The sequence below is a fragment of the Lactuca virosa genome, chromosome 1 (assembly GCF_052849685.1).
Source record: "Lactuca virosa cultivar CGN04683 chromosome 1, Lactuca_virosa_CGN04683_v6, whole genome shotgun sequence".
NCBI classification, from domain to species: domain Eukaryota; kingdom Viridiplantae; phylum Streptophyta; class Magnoliopsida; order Asterales; family Asteraceae; genus Lactuca; species Lactuca virosa.
The window spans coordinates 283541877-283555930 of NC_136426.1; positions in this window are offsets into that span (position 1 = coordinate 283541877).

A 14054-nucleotide genomic window follows, 5' to 3' on the forward strand; every position below is an offset into this window, starting at 1 on the left:
AACAAAAATTTTAGTTTTTAATTTTTGACTTTTGACTTAAAAAAATTTTGACTTTGACTTTTAAAGTTCGACCTTTGACTTTAAATGTAACATCCAAAATTTCGAGTCCAAAAATTTCTTTTAAAAACATTACTGATTCATAGCATTAAATCATTCAAACATACTAAAAGGGTTTATATGACAAATCATAGTTTCATTTCCAAAACACTTGTTTAATTATCAGAGTAAACATCCCAGGCTAACTTGTCATAGTGTGTGCGCTGCAACCCTTCCGAGCTCCTCTTCTGAAAACTGAATACCTGAAACCAAAACTGAAAACCGTAAGCACGAAGCTTAGTGAGTTCCCCAGATACCACATACCATACAAACCAACTGATCCATACATACCATACGTAACCATGAGCCATACATAACAAACATATCCATAATCAAGTAAAGTGTTATGTGCCAAACATAGTCTTGCTGTATTGCCACGGGCCGCACATGGTCTTTCTTGTCAAGCCTGGGGCCACTCCCTGGGTCTTACAGACAAGTGCCAAGAGCCACCCCTGGTCTTCGATGCATAATAGTATACAGTGTGCGAAGAGCCACCTCCTGGTCTTTCATACATGTTGCCTAGGGCTAACCCCCGGGTCATCCTACCATACATAATAACATACTTTGTGCCAGGAGCCTCCTCCTGGTCTTTCATGTATAATGCCTAGGGCTAACCCCCGGATGTTCCTACCATACATAATAACATATTGTGTGCTAGAGCCTCCTCCTGGTCTTTCAGGCATAATGCCTAGGGCTAACCCCTGGGTCTTCCTACCATACACAATAACATACTGTGTGCCAGGAGCCTCCTCCTGGTCTTTCATGCATAATGCCTAGGGCTAACCCCCGGATCTTCCTACCATACATAATAACATACTGTGTGCCAGGAGCCTCCTCCTGGTCTTTCATGCATAATGCCTAGGGCTAACCCCTGGGTCTTCCTACCATACATAAACTAAATGGGTCGGCATTGTGGCCGTAGACCCATACAAACAGTGAGGAGACTCACCTCGCACTGCTGACTTTGCTGATAACCCTCTGGCTGCTGTCCAACCACTCTTCTACAGTCTATCCCCCACGTAAAGTTGCAAACTTTATGTGAAACCAAGGAGTTAAAGGCCCAAAACACTGTAGGGCTAGGGTTTAAGGCAAAAGGGCTTCACCAATAACTTATTGACATAAACTTTATGACCTTCTGGACCATCACAAGTCTAGATCTGAGGTAGCAACCTCAGATCTAGGCCTCTAACTCGACATAGATCTCAATCATGCCCAAAGTGCCCCAAATCTCAAACATAAGATCGATCTATTTGCAATAAAGCCAAAGCAACAACTTATTACCTCCAATATATGCTCCAACTGAAGTAGATCCTGGATCTACACCACTCCTTTGCAACAAGCCTATTGATCTTCAAGCCCATTTCCACCAAAATCACTTATCTAGGCTCTAAATTGCTTCCAAGGGCTCTCACTCACGATTTAGGGTTTCTGGATCTCAAAAGAGGAGTAAAGAGGCTGGGGAAGGGATGTAATGTTCTTTAAATAGCGCACAACCCCCAGGATTAGGGTTTTTCTCACCCAGACCAGACTCGCCGAGTCCACTAGCCGACTCGCCGAGTCAGTCACTTACTCTATGCCCCGGATCCCGCTTCGACTCGTCGAGTTCCTCCCTGGACTCGACGAGTAGACTCTTGACTCAGAGCCTTTCTTTTCTTTTCTTGGTCTTTCTGATTCTAGGTGTTACAACACTACCCCACTTAAACCAGACTTCGTCCACGAAGTCTGCCACGGCCAACTACCTTAGCATCTGGTCGCCACTTTACCACTAGGTACACACTCCGCCCATCCGATCCAAGCCTTGAAGATGTCATCTTCAGAATAACCCGCTTCACTACCCTCGAGTACAACAGTTTTATCCAACCGGTAATCATACCGATACTCCTGATACACTTACCCTTGATTCGCAAGGGGTTTAGCCTTTTACCCTACACTGTCACTGGCCTTTCTAAGGCACTTTGCACAAGCAACAACCTTCCCAATTTCCTTCGAGAACCGATCCTCTGCTGAAACCGCAATCCCGGCCACTCCCAGTGCCGACCATCATACCAATACTCATGGAATAACCCCCATACAATGCTCCAATACTGAAAGCTCCACCCAATCGTGAGAATTCAGACAATCCTTCGGGTAGCAGATCCCTCTCAGCTACGTTTAAGGCTTAGACGAGAACGGCATCACCGAGCCAAATCCTTTACTCTGAGATCATTCGATCCCACGATGAGCAGCTTACCATCATCCAATCAGCTCACGACTTTTCTCACCGAAACCCTTACCATCATTCCTGCCTGTAGTCCTGTTGACTCCCATCCGCCTACCGGATGATCCGAGACTGCCCTGGTCCCAACTGATCTACCATTACCCGCAATACCGGTTTCCCCCATGCTACCTCGGAGATACGGGCCCCCGCCCACACTCCGCGAACTTAGCTACTAGTGAATGCCACGGCTTACCCACAGTGTTACGCCAGTCTTGGTCTCCAATGACCTACCGCCTTCCGGACCCAACCATTATGTGGCCCACTCACATCCGGGCAGCTGCCCCGTCCTGAACTTAACTATGTGAAAAACCCTGCCACTGAATCACACACCTGATACATTCGCACTAGCGAATAGGGACCGACGAATGCTACGGGCTACCCTGTAGTCTTACTATACTCGCTCTGTCAACTAGTGAATGCTACGGCCACCCACATAGCCTTACAACACTTCTGCGCTGCCAGCCAACTAAAGCTACTGGCTACCCCACAGTCTTGCTAAACCAGTGCTACGGGCCACACTGCAGCCTAAATATACTCACATACGATTGCTAGGGGCCACACCGTAATCTTACTAAACTAATGCTACGGGCCACACCGCAGTCTTACTAAACTAATGCTACGAACCACACCACAGTCTAACTATCCTCACATATGATTGCTACGGGCCACACGGCAGTCTTACTAAACTAATGCTACGGGCCACACCACAGTCTTACTAAACTAATGCTACGGGCCACACCGCAATCTAACTAAACTAATGCTACGAGCCACACCGCAGTCTAACTATCCTCTTATAGGATTGCTAGGGGCCACACCGCAGTCGCACCACACTTCGACGCTATCTGTTAACCATTGCTACGGACCGCCCCACAGTCTTACCACACTCTTCTTACTATCTGACCACTGGTTAATGCTACGGCCATCCGGTAGTCTGACAACACCTTTCCACACCGACTGGCTGCTAGTGGATGCTACGACTAACCCATAGTCGAGCATACAAGCACAATCTAGTACCCCCCAAGTGGTACTCATGTCCCAACTGGAACTCCCAACTGATACCTCTGCGATCTGCTACCAGACATCTCGAGAATGAGGTCTCACAATTGGCAAGTTTTTTTTTTCAAACTTCCAATTCACACTGTCCTGAATTCATATAGCCACCTGGGCCGTCTTTCTTCCTGACAGGAGAGCGAAACTTATCCTAGTTTCAAAACCGCTTCTGCTCCCATAACATGATTGTTTCTCCCCCACTTAGCTTCAGCTAAGTCTTTCGTGCATGCAAAAACCCGAGGATTTCCATTCCTTCCTCCCTTGCACAAAAGGCATGATAACTACCATCGCCTTGATGTCGCTAGCGATCCATCACTAGTCCGTTCCAAATATCGTACGATTACCGAATATTAGATGAACACCTCCTGCATCCCCGATACTAATAATCCCCTGAGCTCCAACCAATTCCCTTAAGGTCCGAATAACTAATGCTCAGGGTAACCCCATCAGTGATAGACCACTTCCCTTGATGCTTCCAAAAGCTATCCCAAATACCAAGACTAGAACCACCAAACCCTAATGATGGTGGGGGGCTACTCCATGGACTCTGTCCACCAACCTCCACGCAACGCTCCTGAACCGCTTTGGTCATAATCAAGATAATACTGGACACTTCGAACCCGAAGTGAGGGATGACCCTACACTAGCTACTAATAGTTCCCGGTATGCAATTGGCATATGACAATTCTGAAAGTACAATCCGAATACAAGTAGAGAGACAACTCATAAATACTATTACCTGACTCCGGGGTAAGATACGTACCTGTAACATTCCCTGCTGCAATCCAGATCTCCCTCATCTGTCACTGCAAGGCCCTACCCTCTCACCTATCCGTAATCCTCGAAGTTGTCGGGGCAGACACAGTCCCTGCTTCTCCCCTCACCGTTGGGCAGTCGGCCTTCTTGTGTCCCACCTGATTGCAGTGAAAACATAATGGGCCTGCCCCCTGTGGGCAGTCCCTACTGACATGACCATCACTGCCACACTTGTAGCAGCCTCAACCCTGGAACGACAAACTCCCTCGTGTGGTTTGCCACACGTGCTGCACTGACTTCGGACCTACCGACCTACTAATCGTTGATCTGAAGTCTTGGGTCTCTTCCCGGGACCCTCCAAAGTATACGTCTGATCCGACCTCCTCTTCACAATGTGCTCCAAATCAATCTCCCTTTCCCGCGCCTTGGCAATCATAAAGTCCAGGGTCGGGCATGCCGAGAAGCTGACATGCTCCCGAATATCAGCTCTCAACATGTCATGATAGCGGGTCCTCTGCATCTCATCATCCCCTGCATACTGAGGCACCAATAAGGCCCTCTCCTGAAACTTGGCGGTAATCTCCGCCACCGACTCCGTCGTCTGCCTCATGTCTAGGAATTCTCTGGCCAGCTGCTGAAGCTCCACCGCCAGCGCAAAATCCGCCCTAAACCTGGTCACAAAGTCTGACCAGGTCATGGCCTTGACGACCGAGGCTCCTAATGAGTCACCAACCGACTCCCACCAATCTCTAGCTCTGTCTCTCAAACATCCCGTGTCACACCCCAGAACCAAGAATGGCGGAAACGTGTAGGGGTGGAGGACGTCATGTAAAGTATCATAACAGTGCAAAGTAGTAAACAAGCAACAACATCATCCATTGCATTAAAAGTAAATTTTTAATACATGAGTGTTCTTTCATTGTAATAAGACACCAAAATATGTAATCAAAATAAAAGACGAGTCTTGTCATCGAGAAAACAAGTTATTTTGAAAGTGTAGATCAGCATAAAGCTGGTGTCATTGATTCGAAAAGCTGTTATGAAAGACTTGTAAATGTTTAATGAAACATTTAGTATAAGTGTGAAAACCCTAGAAAATCCCATATTTCCTACTAGTATAAAAAGTAGTCTTCTACCAAGACCCGAATGCTTTGAAGGTTTGCATTTCTGTATCAATGAAGATTTTTACCTGTACAACTATTATTATAAAAATATAGTCTACCTCATCGTTTATGTGAATGTGTCACAAAATAAAAGTAATAGGGAAAATTATATAATCATTGAAATCGTATCCTTTTGCCTTAGGATAATCACGGCGTGGAAACTCGCCGAACAGTACAACCGAGAACATCCGTCGATGAACAGGTCCCGCTGTAGCTAGCAGCCAGGTATAGGATGGTCAGTCCCGTATAGTATATATATAGTATTTCTCTCTGTATATATATAGTATTTCTCTCTAGAAACATGTAATATTATCTCTTCATATAGTAGTATAGAATCATGAATGAACTGGCTCTTGTGTAATTCCTTGTAATAGGAATAATAATTTGAATCCCCTAAACTATACCTATAATAGTTTACTGGAATGTAAATTGAATGACCAAGTAGGTTTATACACCCTTGCTACTCAAGAGTGTTGGAACTAAAGAAAGAGTGAAAGCTCTCATATCAATACATATATACATGAAACATAAGTGTGTAGATATGGTTTTTAACAGTAAATTAAAGGAGGTTTTGAAAAACATTTAAGAGTTTTGAACAATAAATAATAATGACTTGATGTCCGTTTATAAAATAATTCAAGAGTAATTTGTTGATAACAAAGTGATAATAACTGAAAAGCATTGTATTTATCACATTTTGAAGTATGTGAAATCAGTTGTTTGAAAACACAGTTATAAATCGCATGTGATTGATTCTATAACTTCCTGTTTTCTACTTGTATTCCCCCTCCCCATGAAAGCATTTAAAATCATTTAAAACATTGATTAAGGGGGTATGAACTCACCTGTAGTGACTGGTTTGGATGAACGGATGATGTAGGATGCTAAGTGTCAAGTGAAGACTTGTACACACACAATGATCCTAGTTAACATATAATAACACATATATGTATCCAATTAGTCATAAAACAACTAATTAACCAAATTTAAGACATCCTAAGACATGTAAAACACTTGATTTAAGTGCTATAAGTCCTAAGGATTGCATCTAAGGGTGGTAGGACCTTGTAATTGAGTTTAGGGTTCAAGGGTAAACTCCCTTGGAGTTTACGGTTTGGTGACCATAACTCATTGAGTTTACGGTCGTAAACCCATGAGTTTACGGCTGTAAACTCATGGTACTCGACCATTTTGTGTTTTGAAGCCATAAAGATCATAAGAAGCATTCCTACTTCATGTTTAAGCCTTAGGAAGAGATTAGGGCACCATTTCACTCCTTTAGCGAGTTTACGGTCCTTGGACCACTTCTCCTTGGTTTTACGGCCGTAAACCCAAATGGTTTATGGTGTTTTGATGTTTTCAAGTACTAAGCATATCAAGGAAGGGGTCTAGGCTAGTTTCCAAGGCTTGGTAAGGGACTAGGGCCACTTTGGCCCCTTTGTTAGGGTTTACGGTCCAAGGTGTTCTTGGACCGTAAACACCTTTGATCCTTTGATTCCTTGTGTTTTCTAGATGATTAGAAGTGTAACAAGTCTTATAATACACTAGGGTAAGAGTACTTACTAGGTAGAAGCTTGAAAAGGTGCTAAAAGTCCAAGAACACTAGTGTGTGTTCTTGGTGTTCTTGGTGAAACTTGAAGATCTACACCTTTGGAATGATTTCACGGATGGAATCATGTAAGATCACTAGATTAAGTAAGATATCAACTTTTTAGGGATAAAAACACTTACAAATTTGAAGATCTTGAAGTAAAGTCGGATGATACTTGAGAGAGAAATGGGTTTTGGATCTTGAAAATGTGAAAAGTGGTAAATAATGACTAAGTGTCATATTTATACCCCCTTTTAGGGTTTAGGGCCGTAAACACCTTTGTTTAGGCCGTAAACTCCAAACTCTTGGAGTTTTGGGACATTATTGTTGCACAATAAACCCTAGGGCATCCTCTCTCCTGTTATCTCCTGAAGTACTAATCTTAAAACACTCAAACTTATTCCAAAAAGCTTGAAAGTTAGCAGAACCAGTTCTGACTTCTATTGAATTGAATGGTTGTACATAATAAAAATTTCGGGTTGTCACATCATCCCCCCGTTAGAAGGAGTTTCGTCCCGAAATTAGAGTTTAAGCAAATAAGTAGTTACAGAATAACTAAGTAAAAAGACGAGGATATTTCAGTTTCATCTGATCCACTCGCTCCCAAGTGAATTCAGGTCCTCGCTTGGCGTTCCAGCGAACCTTCACTATCGGGATACGGCTTTGTTTTGTTTGCTTGACCTCCCGGTCCATGATCTCTACTTGTTCTTCCACGAAGTTGAGGCTCTCGTTGATCTCGATCTCATCGAGTGGGATTACAAGAGTCTCGTCAGACATACACTTTTTCAAGTTCGAGACGTGGAAAGTAGAATGTACGTTACTGAGTTCGCGTGGTAAGTTAAGTTTGTAAGCTACAGGACCGATTCCAGCGAGAATCTCGAAAGGCCCTATGTACCTTCGATTTAGCTTTCCACGCATTCCAAAGCGTATCAAGCCCTTCCAGGGTGAGACCTTCAATAGAACACGGTCTCCCACCTAGAATTCCAACGGTTTCCTCCATTTATCAGCGTAGCTTTTCTGTCGGTCTCTAGAGGCCTTCAATCATTCACGAATCTGAACGATCTTCTATGTCGTTTCCCGAATGATCTCCGGACCTATGAGAGTGCTTTCAGGAACTCGTCCTTTAGCTAACTGGGTATCACCCACCTCAGCCCAGCACAGAGGGGATCTGCACTTTCGGCCATAGAGGGCTTCGAATGGAGCAACCTTTATGCTCGTGTGATAACTGTTGTTGTAGGAAAATTCGACAAGGGGTAAATGAGTATCCCATGCTTTCCCAAAGTCGATCACACAGGCTCGCAACATATCTTCCAAGGTTTGGATAGTTCTCTCACTTTGTCCGTCGGTCTGTGGATGGTAGGCTGTACTCATGTCCAGCCTAGTTCCTAGGGAACTTTCTAGCGACTGCCAGAACCTCGAAGTGAATCTACTATCTCTGTCTGAGATAATGGATATGGGAAGACCGTGCAGTCGTACAATCTCCCGAATGTAGGTTCTTCTAAGCTTCTCCATCTTGTCTGTTTCTTTGATAGGCAGGAAGTGTGCGGACTTGGTCAATCTGTCGACGATGACCCATATGGTATCAAGTCCACCCATTGTCTTGGGCAACTTGGTTATAAACTCCATAGTGATCCACTCCCACTTCCATTCTGGTATCTCTGGTTGTTGTAGAAGACCGGAGGGTTTCTGGTATTCGACCTTGACCTTGGCGTAAGTAAGTCATTTACTTACGAAGGGTTTCTGATACATGTTATTTGAGCCTGGGTGGACGAAATAACGAGTGTTGTGTGCCTTAGTCATGACCAAGTCTCTGAAGCCACCGCGTTTCGGTGTCCAGATCCGATCCATGAGGTATAAGGCTCCGCCACCCTTGACTTCCAAGTTCTTATCCATCCCTCTCAGGGATTCACTCGCCACATTTTCAGGTTTCAAAGCGTCGAGCTGATCCTCCTTAATTTGTGTGGACAAGTGTGAAAGGATAGTTAGAATCAAAGATTTGACTCTACGACCAGAATATTCTTTCCGACTTAGGACGTCGGCTACTACGTTGGCTTTACCTGGATGATAACGAATTTCACATTCGTAATCACTGAGTAGCTCGACCCACCGTCGTTGTATCGTGTTGAACTCCTTCTGGTCGAATATATGTTGTAGGCTTTTGTGATCTGTAAAGATAGTACTTTTTGTACCATACAGGTAGTGTCTCCAGATCTTCAGAGCAAACACAACTGCTCCTAGTTCAAGATCGTGGGTGGTGTAGTTGACCTCGTGTGTCTTCAGCTGTCTCGAGGCATAGGCGATGACCTTACCTCGTTCCATCAAAACACAGCCGAGCCCTTGATTTGAAGCATCACAATAGACAACGAAGTCTTCTATCCCTTCGGGGAGGGATAGTATTGGTGCGGTGCACAAGGCTCGCTTGAGCGTTTGGAACGCACTCTCTTGCTTCTCTTCCAAGTCAAAGGCTACACCTTTCTGGGTCAGTGTTCTAAGAGGTTTCGCAATGCGGGAGAAGTTCTGAATGAACCTGCGATAGTAGCCAGCGAGACCTAGAAATTGACAAATTTATGAAGGTGTCTTCGGTGCTGACCAGTTCTCAATGGCCTTGATTTTGGAGGGGTCCACGTGAATTCCCTCTTCACTAACTACGTGGCCCAAGAATTCGACTCTTCGAATCCAAAATTCGCACTTGGAAAACTTCGCATAGAGCTTCTCCGATTGTAATGTTTCTAAGACTTGACGAAGATGTTGACTATGTTCCTCCTTACTACGAGAGTAGATGAGTATGTCATCGATGAAGACGATGACGAACTGATCCAAGTAAGGACGACACACCCTATTCATTAAATCCATGAATACTGCGGGCGCGTTAGTTAATCTGAATGGCATCACTACGAATTCGTAGTGCCCATAACGAGTTCGGAAGGGTGTCTTGGGAACATCCTCCTCTAACACTCATAGTTGGTGGTACCCGGATCGTAGATCTATCTTTGAGAAGTAGTTGGCTCCTTGAAGTTGATCAAATAAATCGTCAATGCGGGGTAAGGGATAACGATTTTTAATGGTAAGCTTGTTGAGTTCCCTGTAGTCGATGCATATACGAAACGATCCGTCTTTCTTCTTGTCGAACAAGACCGGTGCTCCCCATGGTGAGAAGCTTGGCCTAATGAATCCCTTCTAGAGAAGTTCGTTAAGCTGACTGGAAAGTTCCTGCATCTCCGCCGGTGCCAGACGATATGGAGATTTGGCTACTGGAGTAGCCCCTGGCACTAAGTCGATTCTGAACTCGACTTGGCGTTGTGGTGGTAATCCTAGAAGTTCTTCTGGAAAGATGTCGAGAAAGTTGCGTACTTTTGGGATGTTCTGAATATCTTTCACTTCTTGACTCGTATCGACGATGTGTGCGAGGAATGCATGATATTCATTTCACAAGCACTTCTCAGCTTGTATGCACGAAATGATGTGAAGGTTCGTACTAGGTTTGTCGCCGTAGATAACTAGAGTTTCGCTGTTAGGAAGGTTAAGACGAACTGCTTTTTCAAAGCACAAGATGTCGGCGCAATGAAGACTCAACCAATCCATGCCGATAATGATGTCGAAACTTTTAATTGGGACCGGCATGAGGTCTATCTTGAAAGTATGGCCATCTAAAGTTAGAGTACAACCTACGTATGTGCAGTTAGTACTTTCAGTTTTCCTGTTTGCCATTTCTACAGTGAATGATTTATCTAGTGCACGTGGTTTTTGTTTAAGCAGGTGTGCAAATTTTTGGTTTACGAAACTTTTCTCCGCTCCACTGTCAAAAAGTATGCAAGCATATGAGTTATCGAGGAGAAACGTACCAGTAACTATTGTAGGATCAGCTACGATTTCCTCGTGGCCTATGGCCAGAAATCTTCCTACTCCGCCAGTTATCCCAGCCTTAGGGCAGTTCCTCTTGTAGTGGCCCACTTCGCCACAACCGTAGCAACCTTGGCCCACACCGGCGTTAGGAACTTGAGCGGTCGACCTTGCTGGAGTCTTGCAGAAACGAGCAGTATGCCCCCTTCTGTTGCAGTTGGTGCACTGCATTTCCCGACAAGGTCCGTTGTGATGGAAGGTGCATTTGTTGCACTTCGGAAGGTTATCGGCATAAGGCTTCACTGGTAAGGGATTAGCAAGAACAACAGGAGTTACCGTGGCAGCATTGATTGTAACTAGTTGTTGTCTCTTTGAGGATTCTTGCGAAGTCCCGCTTTTCCTCTTGTTCCACCCCTTTTTCTTGTTGTTGTTGTTGTTTCCCTTTTGTTGCTCGGGTGTAGAAATCTTTGGGTTCTGGTAGTTTCGGTGATCTATAAGAGATTGTGCCAGCTCTTTAGCGCTGTCAAAAGTAACAGGCCTTGATGCTAACACACTTGACTGGATCCGGGGCGAAAGTCCCCAAATATATCTCTCTATTTTCTTGCTCTCTAGAGCAACCATATCAGGGCAAAGAATTGCCAGATCACAAAATCTATTAGTATAGGTTGATATGTCAGAACCAACCATTACAAGACCCCAGAGTTCCTGCTCGAGTTTTTGAATTTCCCCTCGTGGACAGTACTCTCTCATCAGCATGACCTTCAAGTTCTCCCACCTTATCGAATTTGCCACTATTAGGGTCAGTGACTTAACGTGGCCATTCCACCAAGTTAAGGCCCTGTCAGAAAAGGTACAAGTAGCAAACTTGACCTTATTGTTCTCTGGGCAGGCGTAGATTTCAAAAACTGCTTCTGTCTTTTCGATCCACTGCCTTAACATCATAACCCGTCCAGTTCCATTGAAATTTCTGGGTTTGGCATTCGTAAAATCCTTGTAGGTGCATTCCCGGGGGCGCCCCTGGCTCTCGCCATGGTTAGAAATAAGTGCACCAGTTCCTGATCCACTAGGGACAGGAGTATTGATGTGGGACATGGCAGCCGCTACGGCCGCCGTGACAGCTGCTTGGAACATAGCAGCGTCGAATTGAGGAGGTGGTGGAGGTGGTGGTATCGGTGTTTCATTATTATTGTTACGCCTCAGATTTCTGCGAGGAGGCATCTTTTAACTATAAGTTTAGAAAGATGAAGATATTGATAAGAATTTAATAGGAAAGTTGATGAAAATGACTCATGGACTAACTCTTCATAGCCCAACAGCACGATTGAATGTAGATCTAGAACTAACAGATGATAGCATTTGGATAATAATTTCCATGTGATTAGGTACCTGTCAATATTACTGGAATTACAGATGTAACAAGTTCGGGAAAAATGGCCTAGTAAGAGGCCTTACATCAACCAAGATGGGAAAATTTTGACATGACTACGACCTAATCAAGACCTAACAGGTCTAAGATTTACAAAGATAGGAAATTAGACCAGAGTTTCACATAACTAGGTTATATCCAAAAGAGAAGTTGATGAGATTCTATCGGCGACGAGAACTACTAGAGTGAGTTCTTGATTCCGACAGAAGGCGTTCTATGTCCCTCACACGTCTGTCAGATCTTACTTGCTGAGCTCGAAGTTCCCTGACTTCAGCTTGGGTTCCAATAAGTTCTCTCTGCAGAGCTGCATTGTGGACCGGAGTCCTTTCATGAGCTGACTCTAGTTGGCGAATGCAAACTGTGTTAACGCCAGAGTTGGCGTCAATCTCCATGACTCGGTCGATAGCGGCTCGACCCTGTTCGGTGTTCCGGGAAATCCTACGAACCATGATGGGTAGGACCCTGTCAGCTGAACCTCCCTTAGTGAGGTTGTAGAGGCTTCTGTCTCCATTATAGGGGATGGGTTGACTCTGTTCCTGACTCCATCTATTCAAGTTTGTGGCCCACAGAGGTGTGGGTCCTTGAAATGCTGGGCGAGGGTTTGGGTCATGAGCAGCTGGGGGTAGATTGTTGACTTCTGGTTCTGAGTCAGAACTATCAGAAAAGCCTTCAGCTTCGTGATTATCCAAAGGAATTGGGTGATCATTCTCTGGCTCTTCTCCGAGCCATCCTGCATTGCCGTGGTTAGGGTAGTACGGGTCGTTGTGGGGATGGAATCCATCCATGATATCTACGTGAGAAAAGGGATATAAGAAGAAATTAATAGACGTACTAACTAAGATAATTATAAGATGATCTTTATTAGTTACTTCAATACTTGTTTAGTGCATACCAGTTATATGTACTCAGGACAGGATAGACCTTCGAATAAGTGACTCTAACTCTAAGCCCACAACCAAACAAGGAACAAGAAGTAAAGCAAAGATTCACAGATTCTAAGTCTATGACGTCCTAGGTGTATATAACCTTAGTGTATCCACTCAGCAACTATTGACCTACTGATAAAGACCTTTTTAGTTCTCAGATAAGTAATTATAGTAACACCAAATACCCCTATGGTATTTCATTGTGGTAATGTTGGTAAGTTTTTAGACTTGTTGCCATATCACAACCATTCTTGGGCATATGCTAATCACTCCTCGGACCAGCATAGTTGATCAGGCTATGCCACTCCCAGGACTGACCATATATCCCCGAGCTTACTTGTGATATTCAACAATCGTAATACTTTTGTTTTTGTCGTTGTGACACTGATTTTAGTATGAATGCAGGCATGTATACTTAATTAAATATTTTATTATTTAAAAGTATAAACTCTTGGTCAGAGTATTTTATCCCATTGTATTTGTAATTAGTATATCTTTTTATGGGTTGATATACTCAATTCACTATAAACAAAGCTCTGATACCAATCTGTCACACCCCAAAACCAAGAACGGCGGAAACGTTCAGGGGTGGAGGACGTCATGTAAAGTATCATAACAGTGCAAAGTAGTAAACAAGCAACAACATCATCCATTGCATTAAAAGTAAAGTTTTAATACATGATTGTTCTTTCATTGTAATAAGACACCAAAATATGTAATCAAAATAAAAGACGAGTCTTGTCTGTGCTCCGTCTTCTCAAAATCTGGTCATCGTACCTGTCTACTGGTGACCTAAGAATACAAGTTATTTTGAAAGCGTAGATCAGCATAAAACTGGTGAATTCATAAGTATTATGGTGTCATTCATTCGAAAAGTTGTTATGAAAGACTTGTAAATGTTTAATGAAACATTTAGTATAAGTGTGAAAACCCTAGAAAATCCTATATT